General features: G+C 38.7%; 1 protein-coding gene across 1 annotated transcript in view; it reads right to left on the reverse strand.

Annotated features, from left to right (window-relative positions):
• The window catches only part of GRIK4 (glutamate ionotropic receptor kainate type subunit 4), a 758,447-nt gene extending 746,635 nt beyond the window's left edge, over positions 1 to 11,812 (reverse strand). Inside the window, exon 1 of the mRNA XM_063436300.1 lies at positions 11,499 to 11,812. The gene's annotated coding sequence lies outside the window, so the exon portion shown is untranslated. The remainder of the gene's footprint in view (positions 1 to 11,498) is intronic.
• Between the last annotated feature and the right edge of the window lie 2,470 nt (positions 11,813 to 14,282).

Genomic DNA, 14,282 nt, shown 5'->3' on the forward strand with positions numbered 1-14,282 from the left:
ACAGACATAATCATCCCACATACTACAACCCCACACAACAAAAATACATTACAGACCCTATCCCTCGCACAAAGACACAATACAACCTATCCCTCGCACAAAGACACAATACTGACTACTCCACACATGCTACACTGCCAACAACCCTATTCACAGACACACAACCACACACGCAGCCACCCCCCTCTACACACTCTCAAAAATACTGCCTTGTCTTCTAAAACATTTTATGATGCCCTAAGAAGCAGACTTCAGAGCTTGCAGAGATTTAGATGGGGACATAGACCACCCAGAAATAGTTCATTGGGTTATTGGGGGGCAGCTGCCTGTCAACCTATGGTCAAGGAATTCAGGACTTTTTGGTTGAGCCTGCCAATTATGGTTCTCATTAGTGATGCAAGTTGCATCATTGGTGACTCCTCTTAGGGCCTGCCCACCTTGTCACAATCCCATACCTCCCAATGTTGGGAAAATGTTGCAGAGTCTGCACTCAACATAAATAGTCTGCCGTAATATAGCCATTTTCAACTTAGTAGCAAGGGTGGTTAAGTCCTCATTTGAAGGTACTTTAGAGTATTGTATGATATAAAGCTGCTCCATGCTACCATTCTCTGAGGCAAGGAATGAGAAGTCATTTTGGGCCTCTGGGGCTGCGATAGTAGAACTCTGATATCTCCATAGCTTCCATAGCTCAGTGGAGGGTGAAATTGGATTGGCCTCCCATCTTGCTCCATGGCATAAGAGTCAGATAAGGTCCCCATGATCCCAATATGAGTTGTTTTCCTTATTTTTTAACTGTGTTTCTCTGTTTGGAGCTGTATCACATCTATTACACTAGGAGTCAACATGGGCTTAAAGTGGTGAGTTACGCTCCCAATTCAGTTCATGACCTTGTCAGTTTTTATTTTAAAAGCATCAAATCTTTTTTTTTTCTTTCTTAATTACTTTAAAGTTACAGCGGAGAAAAGTACACATTTTGTGAATACAGATGTATGTTCATTTAAAGACAGATACTAGGTTACGCCTTCAGAGGAGCCAAAATGCTGCTTACTGAAGCAAGCTGTCCAAATTATCAAAATTCATTCACTACTACCCACACTTGTTTTCATTTGTAAACAACAGAATTCCACATTCACAGTTTTTTCCTAATTCTAGAGACACAGTACAAGTCCCCAAATAGTGCAAGTACACCACTACATGACATGTCCCCACTCCAACCACTCTCCCTCCAGTTATGGATGTTTACCAATGCAGTCACGCTCACAACACTTCCATCCCTAAACACACAATACAGGACCTTTGTTCTAAAAATGGCGCACCCATATTAATTTGAGGTTCTTGTCCTAAAATTGATATCAATTTCCAGACAATCCTGAGCTTGGACACGTCAATTAGGATGCAACTTATTGTTACTAGGTTTGGGTCGCTTCAATCTAGCCACTTACAAACAAACTTTTTAAGTGTTAATTGGTTGGTGTCCTGCCTGATGCTCTGTGCATGCTTCAATGATGCTGTTTAAGAACAGTTTGACAACTTACCTGGGGTCTGCCAGGATAGGGGCTGTAGTATGGGATAGGGGAAGTGGTGTGTGTCGCAATGTATCTGTATGTATGAGGGGCGCAATGTGTGTGGGGTTAAGTGGCTGTGGGGGTGCAGTGTGTGTGTGTGTGTAAGGGGTGCACTGCTTGTACGGGGGTGCATTGTGTTTGTGAAGAATGTAGTGTGTATATGTGTGTGGGGTGCATTGTGTCTGTGTGCTTGAAGGGTGCAGTGAGTGTGATAGGTATAGTGTGTGGGGGGCAGTGTGTGTGTATTGAGGGGTACAGTGTGTGTGGGGAGGGCAGAGTGTGTTTGAGGGAGGCAGTGTGTGTGTATTGGGGCAGTGTGTGTGAGTGGTACAGTGTGTGTGTATGGGGTACAGTGTGTGTGTATTGAGAAGTACAGTGTGTGGGGCGGCAGAGTGTGTTTGAGGGGGGCAGCGTGTGTGTGTGTGTGTGTGTGTATGGGGGCAGTGTGTGTGTGTATGGGGGGCAGTGTGTGTGTGTGTGTATGTATAGGAGATAATTAGTGTGGGTCTGTGGGGTTGGAGGGTAGATTAATCAATTTTTTTTTTTATTTTTTTTTTATAAAAAAAAAAACAATTCGAATTTTGATATCCCCCTCCCTGCTTACCTTTACCTGTGAGAGGGGACGGTACAAGGCAATCCCTGGTGGTCCGGTGGAGAAGCCCTGGTGGTCAGGGTGGTAAGAGCGAACTCTAGAAGCCTCAGGAGCTTTCCAATGCTAGCGGCCTGGAGAGGGAGATCTCTGATCTTCCCTCCGGTCCTGCACAGCCAGCAGGGGAGAGGGAGGCACAGTTCCCGGTGCTATGATCATAGCACCGGGGAAATATTTCACACAGTTTGGGAACCGCTGAACTATAGGAAGAAACTTGATGTTGATTTTCACATTCCCTAGTGTCTTTCTCAGGGGTAGGTTATATATGGAGGAGCAGAACATTTTTAAAGGGACACTGCAGGTACTATAACCACTTTATCTCATTATATTTGTTATAGTGCCTGGAATCCCCTAGCACTGCTAATGAGGAATCCAATAGATGGGACAAGGCAGTGGCCATCAGAAACAGCTAAGGCAGAGCTTATACATTTCCTTTAGCCAGGCCACTTGTTGCCAGCATTGGCCACAAGTTCAAATCAGTCAGCTGACATGCTCAGCCAATCACATCCCATAAGGGGATTCTTGTTTGCATTAAAATAGTGAACGTGGTTTAATGCCAAAGGGAGGCTGGCTCCAGACACTAACTTCTTCAATGAGATGAAGCAGTCACTGGTCCTAAAGTGTACATTTAAGCAGGAAAAAAGTCAAAAAGCATAGATCCTGTACATAACACCCATGTAATATGAAGTTTATTTAGATCGTTGGGAGAAATACCTCATTCCTTAATTTTAAACATCAAACCTGGCAACAAAAATGAATGAATTAGCTATAGTTTTAGCATTTATTTTTTTCAGAAGCCCTTAGTGCATTTAATTGTTTACAATACATAACATCATGCAAATTTTTTTTTTTTTTAAATGGCATTACCTTCAACTATGTAAGAACGTCAGCACTGCACTTTAATCTACATAACCAGGTTTTTTAGATTCCTATTTATTTTTCTACAGTTTTGTACTATGATTGTATTTCCAGCAGTTTTCCACTTACACATACGTTGCTAGAAAACACATAAATCACATCGGCTTAATCTTGATTAATGATTTTCTCATACTTCTGAATACACATGCATGGACAAACCAGTCTTAGCTACTGAAATGGTGCAAGGTAGTCCATAACTCAGGATAATTATTTTAAAAAGAAGAAAAGACTACAATTTAAGTTATCGCAGCTGTATTTCATCCGCTGCTTGGTGATCTGTTAATAAAGTTCTCCTTTTTCGCTATAAGAGAGGTGACATGCAAGGCACTCTCCAGATGAAGACATGCACATACAGACTAAAGGGAATAGTAATAAACTGACTAATCATGGATTGTGACACCTGGTCTAGAATTACAAAGGCTTTCTAGAGCAGTTCACCAACCAGCCCTAATCAGTGACCATCATCAGGCTGCGTTTTAGGCATTCTCCAGTTTGGTCTCATTATACATGTGTAGTGTTTCTCATGTATGAGCAGCCAAAGTGCATACATTTCAGTGCTCTGTATACACGTGGTATATGCAAGCAGTTCACATCGAATGACATACCTGTGGGAGGATATATTTGTATGGTGATGACAATCAGATATACATAGTAAACTTTCCAGTTAGATTTTCCTAGAATTTTAATTTGCACATTATAAATGTCAACAATTATATTCTTTAGAGACAATGACAGTACTTTGTTTAATTCAAAATAAATGCCATAACCATACCTGAGGAAATGTCATTAGCATACCTGGGTACTTTCTATTTTCCCCTCTTCTCCTATTTTGCATGAGGACAGCCTGCATGAAGCAAATCTCCATTGTGAAGCATTGATTCAATGTTTTCCTTTGTGTGGGGAAGGCCTAATGCACACGCAGCACTCACCGCAAATGAGCATTAGGTCCCCCGATCGGCTGACGGCAGAGGAGATACGCGATCCAGCACATCGGCACTGGAATCAGGTAATTCTTTTTACATTTTTTTTAAAGGACCACTCTAGTGCCAGGAAAGCATACTCGTTTTCCTGGCACTAGAGTGCCCTGAGGGTGCCCCCACCCTCAGGGACCCCCTCCCGCCCGGCTCTGGAAAGGGGAAAGGGGTAAAAACTTACCTTTTTCCAGCGCTGGGCGGAGAGATCTCCTCCTGCTCTCCTCCTCTTCTCCTCCCCGTCGGCTGAATGCGCACGCGCGGCAAGAGCTGCGCGCGCATTCAGCCGGTCACATAGGAAAGCATTCACAATGCTTTCCTATGGACGCTGGCGTGCTCTCACTGTGAAAATCACAGTGAGAAGCACGCAAGCGCCTCTAGCGGCTGTCAATGAGACAGCCACTAGAGGACATAGGGGGAAGGCTTAACCCATTCATAAACATAGCTGTTTCTCTGAAACTGCTATGTTTATGAAAAAATGGGTTAACCCTAGAAGGACCTGGCACCCAGACCACTTCATTAAGCTGAAGTGGTCTGGGTGCCTAGAGTGGTCCTTTAACCTTTTCATGGGTGAGAGGAGATTGGAGGGGAGGGGGGAGAGGAACACTTTAGTGTATGGAATACAATGGTATATTCCAAAAACTAAAATGTTCCTTTAAAGGGACACTCCAGGCACCCAGACCACTTCTGCCCATTGGAGTGGTCTGGGTGCCAACTCCCACTACTCCTAACCCTGCAAGTGTAATTATTGCAGTTTTTTATAAACTGCAATAATTACCTTGCAGGGTTAACTCCACCTCGAGTGGCTGTCTACTAGACAGCCACTAGAGGTCACTTCCTGGTCTATAGCACAGGAACCTGTGCTAGAGCGTCGCTGGACGTCCTCACGCTGTGTGAGGACCTCCAGCGTCGCTCAAATCCACATAGGAAAGCATTGAAATTATTTTTCAATGCTTTCCTATGGGGTGCGCTAGTGCGCATGCGCGGCAGTCTTGCCCACCGGCCGACGCAATGGAGAGGGACATCGCCGCTGCCTCAGGTAAGTGACTGAAGGGGTTTTGGGGGGTGGGAGGGAGAGGATTGGGGGGTGGGAGGGAGAGGGACCTGGCACTGGAGATCGTTTTCCTGGCACTGGAGATTCGCTTTAAGCGTTGACTGTTGGTGGTGGCATGGCTGAACCCTGGCAAATTATAACAGTCAATAACAGGAAAACAATTCTATCTATGCAACATTTACATTTTCCTCACAATGGTCAGGCATTTTGAATATGAGAGGTCGTTTAAAATATATTTGCAAGTGAACATACTCCTGTACTGACATGACCATGTGTCCGTATGGCCAAGAAGGGAAGTTGGATTTATGTGTGACTGTTTTGCTTATTAGTTATCTCATCTATTATAATACTTGGTATCCACTGGAGGAGCCCAAGATTGTCTCCTATTGGCTGTACCACATCCAGGAATTAAATTGCTTTGTCCAATATACTGGTTTAATTAACAGGCAGCTTTCACAGTGAACCTGCAAATGACTGTGCCACACTCCACATAGTGTACACATACACACTCCAATCCTTACTAATCGCTGCTTAGAGTGCATGCCCTAAAGGAAAATCCATCTATAGCATGCAAGTATTTAAGATCTACAATGCTGGTCCATCCATTGGTCCACTGCACCAGGGCAACACAAATACAGTAAATAAAAAGGTGTATGGTGCATAAAACCCCAATGCAACTACCACCATGGACATCTCCTTCCCGTGTTCCTAAAAATTTCAGCTGATCCCTTAGTATTTATGTCTGGCTCCAATTATTATGTTGCCAATAAATATCTGAACACTTCGGGCATCCAGGAATATAAATGGCTTTCATCAATATACACTTTATTCTAGGCATCTCTTTACAGCAAACCAGGAGGGACCTGCCAATCCCAGAAACCAGTGAAACATACAAATAGATTTGTTAAATCCTGCAAGGCAAATGCTCTAAGCTTGTGTGCTGGGTATCAAGGCAAAGCAGGCCATTAAAAAGAATAGCATATCTGTAAAATATTAATAAAAGATTAATACATTCAGCGTTACTTTATTAACCTTTTCCCTTGTGAAATCATTAACCCCTTCTGTTTCTGTTCAGGGCTATGCAATGAGGCTTTTAACGAAAACAACTAAAATACAAATACTACATAATTAACAAAGGAGACAAACAATTATTCCCTGAAGAGTATGCAGTCTTGGAGACCCAGTCTATTTTAACATAGTTTTAAAGAGAGCAGGCATTTGCAGGTCACTTTTGGCAATATGGGTCCCTGGAGACGAACCTAACTCTATTTTATATTGTGTCTATATTTATGCGTGTTTATTTTAGTACTGCTTACTCATAGGTTTCTTGTCTTTAACGTGATATGATATTTTAAGTACGACTTGGAGAAACACGGGAGCCAGGGAGGATAATTTGATTTTGACTAACTTTTAAAAATAGGTTAAAAAAAAAAAAAGTAAATAATAAGAAGGTTAATGTAGTCTGCTGTTTTACTAGGAAAATGTAATATTAAATCCAATAATAGACAAATTAAAAGCTACACACATTGGGGGAAAAAAAAAATTATGTAGTATAACAACATTTATACTATAACACAGGAGCCAGGGAGGATAATTTGATTTTGACTTACTTAAAAAAAAAATAGGTTTAAAAATTGAATAATAAGAAGGTTAATGTAGTATGTTTTACTACCTTTTTATGTATATACTCTGGGATTATTTTGCTAATTCTTTTTTTTTTATTTTTTTTTTTTATTCTTTATTTTTATTGTGCATGGGGTAACAAAAACATCTTTTTTTTTGTATAATCCTTTTTATTAAGTTTTCTTTTTTTACAAAACATTAAACTTTTACATTTATACTTAATCCATAAAACATGATTCTGTTATGAATCCAACATGCAAAACATTAGCAAACATTTATATCCAAACCATAGAATATTATTATTCCATATAAAAAAAAAAGTTGTTATTAATTGCTTTTATTGTCCCGTATCTATGGTTTGTTTATATACATGCATACTGTCCAACATATAATAAGACCAACAAAATATAATGGGTAATCTCTAATTCGTTGTAATTGTTAGACCTGTTCTATTCTATTCTATATGCTTTATGTCTATTATAAGAGAGTTGTATATCTCTCTTAGTAAGTTTTGGTTTTTGTTATCATTATACCAGGTTATTCCTTTTTCCATCTCTAATTGGTTCAGAATTTGTTCTTTTATGTGTTGTATATTAGGAATTTCTATTTTTTTCCATGATCTTGCTATCAACAACTTTAAGGCCATAAAACAGTGAATAACTAATATTTTGTTTTTTTTGTTTAATTTATTATTATAAATATGCAGTATAGCAGTTTCTGGTGTGAAGTTTAACTGTATATTACTTATCTGTGCGATTATTTTATATATAAGCTCCCATGTTGGTTGAATTCTTGGGCAGCTCCATCATATATGTAGCATAGAGCCGTCTAGATTAAAGCATCTCCAACAATTTGGAGGGTTAGTATGACAAATTTTATTTAATCTCTTTGGAACCATGTACCATCTGTAACTAACTTTAATAACGTTTTCCAATATATTTAGGGAATGGAGGTATTTTTTAATTTTTTGAAAGGCTTGGCACCAAGAATTAAAGTCAACTTTGCTATCCAGTTCTCTTTCCCATTTTTTAAAGATCGCGGGAGTGTTTGGTTGGTTTGTAAGATTAAGTAGCTCTAGTATTGTGGAGTATTTTTTATTCATGGTTTCTTTGGTTAAGATCTTTCTAAGTAACTTTCCTGTATCCCCATTATATTTTATAAGGTGCATCTTTAGGAAGCTTTTAATGCGTAAATAACTAAAAATTTCTAGAGGGTAAGGCTAATTTTGTTCTTATGGTCGGGTAGTCTTCTATCTGATCATTTCTATATAGGTCTTTAATACAGGTATCAGAATTTTTATACCAATTTTCCATATTTATATCCTCCATAATATTTTCTACCAGCTTTATAGATATAGTGTCTGGGATTAGATCTCCTATTCACAGTTTTTTTTTATAGTATACCATTCATTTATTGTTTGTGAAATAATCTTACTTTTGGTTTCTGGTAAACAGGCCCTTTTATTTATGTTGGCCCATAGTAATATTTCAAAATTTGTCAACTCCTCTCTGTATAATTCTAATTTGTACCATGCTTGTTCTTTGTAATCTTTAGCTTGATTATTTAGGGCATGTGACGTCATAATTGCATGATAGGTATTTATTATTAATGGGTATCCCAAGCCTCCCCGGTGAGTTTTGTTCGTTAATGTTAATGAGTTAATTCTGGGTTTCTTGCCCCTCCATATAAAATCTGTAAAACTTTTCTGAGGGGCACCCTCAGGGCACTATAGTGCCAGGAAAACGAGTATGTTTTCCTGGCACTATAGTGTTCCTTTAATGTGTCTGTAACCTGTTCCTGCAGACTTGGCAGTGTTTACATTTGTGCCTAGTAATACCTCTGGCATTTGTCTCCATGCACTGCACCTTGAATTATGGATGCATTAATTCAATGCACATATATGATGAGATGCTGATACGTGATGTGCAGAATTTTGCCATGCATGTGCAATATCTTCCCAATGCCTTCCTTTGGTAAAGCACTGGATTGGCTGAGATCTTCAAGACTGATGATCTTAGCCATGGAGGTCAGAGCCAGGCTGGGCCTGGCATGGTTAAGAAAAGGTTAAGCCCCATAGTGTCCGTTATACATGTTTGTATTCCTATAGGCACTTAGATCACTTCAGCTCAATGAAGTGATATGGGTGCCAGTTGCCTCTAGTTTTAACCCTGCAGCTTTGAGTAATGCTTTCCTATGGGCGGTTTGACGTCGGCAGGGGGAAGAGAGGTTACCAGCGCTGAGGGAGCCCGGCGCTGGAGAAAGGTAAGTGGCTGAAGGGGTTTTAACCCCTTCAGCCCAGCGGGAGGGGGGCCCTGAGGGTGGGAGGGACCTAATGACCCTATAGTGCCAGGAACACAAGTTTGTTTTCCTGGCACTATAGTGGTCCTTTAAGTAAACATCTACTTCAAAGTACAAGAACTAATATCACTGATTTGTACCAGTATATAGGGTTGTTAGTCCTCCCCACATGATTACAGTATAACAGGAATCTAGGGGAGAAAAATATCATACTCTGATTGCTTAGACATTTCTATCTTCACCAGTGGTGAAACCAAAAGTATCTAAAGCAATTAGTGTGGATATATACAGCCATGTGCCTAGCCTTTTAACAACTGTATTTAAAATGTAACTGGAAGAATCTTAATTTCTAATATCTATCTATCTATCTATCCTACAAAGCTAACATTTTTCAAGTGTGTATGTGTATATATATATATATAATGTGTGTTTGTGTGTGTGTGTGTGTGTGTATATATATATATATATATATATATATATATATACACATAAATATATATTTATACACACACACACAAACATTTATTTATTTATTAATTTTTAATTACTTTTCTTTTTCAGAAGCATCTGTGGAGCAACTGTCTAATTTATACATTGACATATAGGCTATTCAAGATACCAGCTTTAAAACTCGCTCTTGGATATATATTTTTGTACCCAGTTTTGTCACAATATTTGTGCCAGCAGATATTAAACCTGGCATTCTCCATGAGAATCTGGCACAGATCACAAACTGGCAGAGTGTTGGGAATGCATACTGTCAGATTCTGTATGCACGTAGCATCCAAACTGTAGATTAAATCAATGGGACATAGTAAGCACACTACTTATCACATCTTGAACTTTCGTAGTCCATTACGAACTGATGACAGCCTGTGTCCTCGTAATCTACGGGTTTTGGAGGCCTTTGTCCATATGGAGTAACGCACTCATTGATGAGCAGGGATTTAGAGAGCTGCTCATGGTAAATAAGTAACACATTCCCAGATAATATAGAGTCTTTGACGACTATGTGATGATGGAGTTGATTGCCATTGATTTTTGAGGTGTTAAATTATTAATTCAATACCTGACAGCTTAAATGTTTTGAATGTAGAATTGTGTATAGCAGCACGTCGGTTATAATGTTATACTATAATACCACCATTTATAAGCATCAAAATATGAATAGGCTTAAAACTCCTGCAATGACAAACCACACTTCATAGAAGTCCAATGACCTTGCGCTGGTATTGAAGCCTTTCATACACCACAACTTCATGCAGTTACAAAGGAATGGCTATAATTTGTAATTACATGAACACAATCCAGTCCCAAAATAAGATGCAGCTGGTGCAATATACACACCAGCCACTTGTCTCTTACCAAAGCATGCACGTATCATAACAAGACCCTGTCTCGCTCACCAATGCACATTAATTACAAAGCCATTCTTAGAAAACAAGGAGTTTGATAGCGGATAAACAACAAAGTCTCTCTTGTTTAATGCATACACACACAAATGATACCACTGCCTATTATCAGGTCAAATGTTTAGTACCAGAGAAACATGTAATTCATTGCAGAACTCATATTTAAATCTGATTTGATCCACATTCAGTATTTCTGTACTACATTATTTTCAACCCAAAACGCCCACATAAATATATTGGCACTACTGTTTAATTTTATAACTCATTACTCAAAATACATTTGTTTCCAAAGACGAAATAGAATACAATCCTTGAAATGTTAACTGTTTTTTTGAGCATTCAGACCAATTTTAGGCAGACATGCTCTTTAATATCTCGGCAAGTTAAATGATGGTCCTGTTTGATAATTAGGCTCAGCACAACTCTCCCTGCATGTCTGCATGCATTTATGCATGGTTTTCTATTTTATTTATTATGGTACTCGCCAATTCTAAGTGCGGGCATCTCCTTTAAAAAAAGGCCTTTTATAGAATTGCAGGGCAAATTGTCTGAACCCTCTTTTGTCTTGTATGTGTGTGGTATTAAAACACACCATAAGTAGTTCTGCCTTCCAATTATCCATGGAGATCATAATCCTATTTATTTAATTAGTCTTTCTGTTGCTGGTTCCTGGCATCCATAGCTGCTGGAAAGCCATGAAAAGTCACTTATGGAGGGCCACACATATTGCTAATACACAACTAAAAAAATGGTGGGGAGGATTAAAACATACACAAGAAAACAACTTTTAATATATCAATCAAAACTGATGCTAAAACGGAATGCAGCATGTTTGGTATATTTGGATATGACAACCAAACCCCCTTAGAAAATAAATAAATAAATAAATATATATATATAAATAAAAAAAAAAAATATATATATATATATATATATATATATATACACACATTAAAAAAATTATTGCAAGGACCTGCACAGAAAAGCTGTAGAACTGATGGTTACCTTAATGTGTGTATGCAGGGCTCATTGTATCTGTTTCCTCTGTTGTCACGTAACTGATGCCAGTATCCCACCTGCTATCAGGGTCTACTCTTCAGCTGTATCCTGTGAGAGGTGGTGGTGGTGGTGGCATTCAGGTCTGTTATGTGCTTCATTCTGCTGCTGCTGCTGTTGGTGGTGTCATGTCCCAGATGCTGCTCGCTGAATGCAGTACCAGCAACATCTGGGATTGATGCAGACAGGAGACACTGAGAGAATGGAGATGACTGCAAGAGAGAGAGAGAGAGTGCCTGCGTCTTTCTTCAGCAATAGCCAGCATCCAGAGGCAGCAAAGAGAGAGAGAGAGACGTGGGAGCTAGGAAGAGACGGGAGGAATAGAGAAATACAGAGAGGAGGGGGGCAGAAAAAAAAAGGAGGAGGGAAGAATAAAGAAAGGGATAGAACAGGGAGGTTTAACCACTTCTCCGCTGCACCTTTATTCATTCTGGTGACAAACCTAGCCCCTCCCCAGTTTTTACATGTTAGCCCCCTTCAGGACAAAATGGCATTCTTGGACTGTTGCTATATACAGAGATTGAGCTAAGCCTGGTTCTGAAGGTGTTAAATCAATATCAGATTTTATTTTATTTACTTTTTTTTTTTTTTTTTTTTAAAGGCACAATTATTATTTTTAACAGAATCTAATGTTTAACACCTCAAGGGTCAAATGTTAGATACAGCTTTTGACATGCATTGGGTATAATTGGTAATTAAGAGGTAATTAAGAAGATACAAAAAAAACTGGTCACAAAAACAAAACAAAATGACACTATTTAGGATGCAAAGCAATTTCCTTCCTGAACTTCTCATAAATCTTTAATAATGTGCCTTCCATGGCATAGTGTGTGGCTGGTTCTTTTCTGAACTACATAGTGTTAGACTAAAAGCTGCTTATGCACACCACACTCCAATTAACCATTTGCGTGCGTGGACAGTTTAGAATTTTGCTGCCTTTTATTTTTATTCATATTCGGGGGTAAAAAAAACCCATATATTTCTTTTTTAAGCGGACAGGTTGGGCTCTCCATGGATAACATACATACACATTTAGTGGGACACTATAAGCACCCAAAAAACATAGAATGTGCTGGCACTCTTCTACTAGTTGGTGCTGGTATTGGAGGTATTCCCCATAACAACCTCAAAATAATACAAAAAAATTCATCCGTTCAATACCGCACTCAAATATATGAATTTATGAAAAAAGATGCATCAATTGATGTATATGCAAAAAAAGGAAAATTAATTTATTATACAAATTATGTGCATTAATTCATGGGTAATGTACAAATCACTGTGGTAATTTGATGATAACATAATGAATTCATTGATTCTACAGACTTCATAGTATATACATCCCAGAATATGTACAGTTATTTACAGTCTATATATAAGATATAAAAAGAGTTCGATAGTTCATTGATGTTCAAATGGATCCACCGCTAAATAGTTCTCTATGTTTAGAAAAATGTATATAGAACACAGAAAAATTAAAAAGTTTAGAAAAAATGAAAAAAAGAAAAAATATAAGAAAAAAAGAAAAATATGGAAAAAAGGGGAAAAAAGAAAAAAATTGAGAAAAATTTATAATTGAATGTTCAATGTATATACAGAAAAAAAGTTGGTTGTATCTCACCAATTGAGGATTGCAATCCTAGACTTCAAATTAACCAATAGTAGTAGGATGTCCAATAGTTGTTAGATAGGGTGTGACACCAGAATCCCTTGAGGTGCAGACCGGGAAACCAGGGTAGACTCCTACAGTGGGTATTTCCAATATCAGAACTCCTCTTGTTGCTAGGCTGTGCTGGGCATGTATAGCTGTATGGCTGCTCTCTCTCACGTCTTGCTCAATATGCCCAGCGGTTTTTCTGTATATACATTGAACATTCAATTATAAATTTTTCTCTAATTTTATCTTTTTTTCTCCTTTTTTCCATATTTTTCTCTTTTTCTTATATTTTTTATTTTTTTCATTTTTTCATTTTTTTCATTTTTTCTAAACTTTTACATTTTTCTGTGTTGTATATACATTTTTCTAAACATAGATAACTATTTAGAGGTGGATGCATTTGAACATCAATGAACTATCTGACTCTTTTTATATATTGTGTATAGACTGTAAATAACTGTACATATTATGGGATGTATACACTATAGGCACACAGAACACCTCAGCTCATTGAAGTTGTCCGGGTGCACTTGCCCAGTTCCTTTTAACCCTGCAATTATTGATTATTGATTATTGATTATTGATAAACTGCAACATTTACCTTGCAGGGCTAACTCCACCTCAGGTGGCTGTCTACCAGAGGAGGAGGAGCAGAGTGGTAAAAACCATCCAGTCACTTATCTGATTCCAGCACCAATGTCCCTCTGCGCGGAGTTGGACCAAGGGATAATGGCGCTGGAATCAGGTAAGAGACTGAACGATTGTTAACCCTTCCAATGCCACGGGGTGGCCCAAGGAGAGGGCATTGTAGGTTAATATAGTGCTAGGAAAACAACAGAGTTTTCCTAGCTCTATAGTCTCACTTCAACTCATCATTTAATATAAAAAGGAAGATACACAGGTTGTCCTTGTTTTGCAACCTACCTGCTTTAGGACGGCTCGCACTTATGACCAGCTTTCTCGAGGAGTGGTAAGTGCAAGCCGTCATTGGAATTAGAGGGATTCCCTGATCTGCTGCATTCATCTATGTTCGGGGACATTTCCCTGAACATAGACCAACACAACAGAGCAGGGAA

This window comes from Pelobates fuscus, chromosome 11 (genome assembly GCF_036172605.1).
Source record: "Pelobates fuscus isolate aPelFus1 chromosome 11, aPelFus1.pri, whole genome shotgun sequence".
Lineage (NCBI taxonomy): Eukaryota > Metazoa > Chordata > Amphibia > Anura > Pelobatidae > Pelobates > Pelobates fuscus.